The sequence below is a fragment of the Tupaia chinensis genome, unplaced genomic scaffold (genome assembly GCF_000334495.1).
Source record: "Tupaia chinensis unplaced genomic scaffold, TupChi_1.0 Scaffold000130_1, whole genome shotgun sequence".
In the NCBI taxonomy this organism is placed as follows: Eukaryota; Metazoa; Chordata; class Mammalia; order Scandentia; family Tupaiidae; genus Tupaia; species Tupaia belangeri.
The window spans coordinates 64,323-66,069 of record NW_006159599.1 but is presented as its reverse complement, the minus strand read 5'-3'; positions in this window follow the sequence as shown (position 1 = coordinate 66,069).

Genomic DNA, 1,747 nt, shown 5'->3' with positions numbered 1-1,747 from the left:
AAGATTAGTGGGAGAAAAGGATTTGTATGAAATAGTCCCCCGGGTATAGTAATCATAGTGTTTTTTCTTTTCTTTTTTTTTTTTTCCTGAGAGGTTTTTTTGCCTTAAGGCACGTATACTCTCTGGAGAAAAAAAGAAAGAGACAGAGACAGTACAGAATAACCCTCCCCCCCCAGGGGCGATGACCATGCTGAATTCCTTTTCTGTTCTCTTCTTGGGATGTGGGGTGCACATGCACACGTGCCCAGCAGGATTTTAAAGCCGACTTGAACAATGGTGGGCCATGTGAGAGTCTATCTATGTAGCCATTGCACCATTTGCTGGTCCCCATAGTGTTTTTCTGGCATGAGTACTCTGCCTGTTTCTTCCCGCCTAGATATGGTCTCTATTTCTGTGTCATTTGTCCTAAGGAGGTCAGAACACAGGCCTAGTCATGCAGGAACAAGGGGCACAGGAGTAATCGGGTCAGTGAGACACATGTTCTTGTCCCACACTCAGGAAAAATTAGTCACGGACACAGAAGAGTAGCAGTGGCAAAGTGGGGAGTTTATTGAACTCTCAAGAAGGGAGAACTCCCTGAAAGTGGATTGCCAAGGAAGAATTGTGATAAGGAGTTTTTCTTTGGGACAGGAAGGGCTTAGTCCAGACCTGTTTGAGGTGGGGCTTCTGCCCCTCCTAGTGGAAAGGGGTACATACTGGGTGGGTCCAATTACTTTCCTAATTTTGGAGTGGGTGTAAAGGTCAAGAAATTCTTTGTCTAGAAGCTTTAGGCTATGAAAGCCATTATCTTATCCTTTTCCTGGAAGATAGTGCTGCCTGGAAAAAGCCTTTGTTTTGAGACTAGGTCAGTCACTGAGCAACCTCTGCTCGCAAGAGGCCTCTAATCTGTTCTTTCCCCTATCTTTGGAAGTAATCTGGATCTTGTTTTCTTAGTTCAGTTATAAAGAAATTCTTTGTCTAGAAGCTTTAGGCTATGAAAGCCATTATCTTATCCTTTTCCTGGAAGATAGTGCTGCCTGGAAAAAGCCTTTGTTTTGAGACTAGGTCAGTCACTGAGCAACCTCTGCTCGCAAGAGGCCTCTAATCTGTTCTTTCCCCTATCTTTGGAAGTAATCTGGATCTTGTTTTCTTAGTTCAGTTATAACTTGGTTTAAATTCTATTCTATATTCAAAACCTGGTAAAAGTGAGTATGTATATGTATGTGCACACATTTGTGTGTGTACATTTAGATATGTTTGCTGTTTGCATGGCTAAAAACTCATAATGATAGATATAAAATGAATTTTCTTAGAGTTCTTACAGATAAGTCAGCCTAACTAAAAACTAATTTGCTAGCCATCCATTTGTAAAGCTTCTGTTTCTCTCTTGGATCCTATTTTTTTATGGCCACATTTCAATCAACCGAACCCTTTTTCCTTAAATCTCTCACTAACTGCAATTAGTTCTTTAGGACTTTATTATTTTTATGTGTTTTCTCTCTGGTCTGGAGCCTGTACTCTTTTGCATTAAACTCATCTATCACTTCAGTTTTTGGAATACCACATGTTATGTTTATACAGTGAGTGGACATTTGATCTTTGGTTATATGCTAATTACCATATGAAATTGTTTTTCTTTATTTTTTGTTTTCTTTACATGCATTCGTTAGGAACAAGTCTTAAATGTCTGATTCAGTCAGACAAACTGACAGCAAATGGCAATTTATTAAAGAGAAGTAACTTCCTAAATAAATCAAGGAACTCTTCC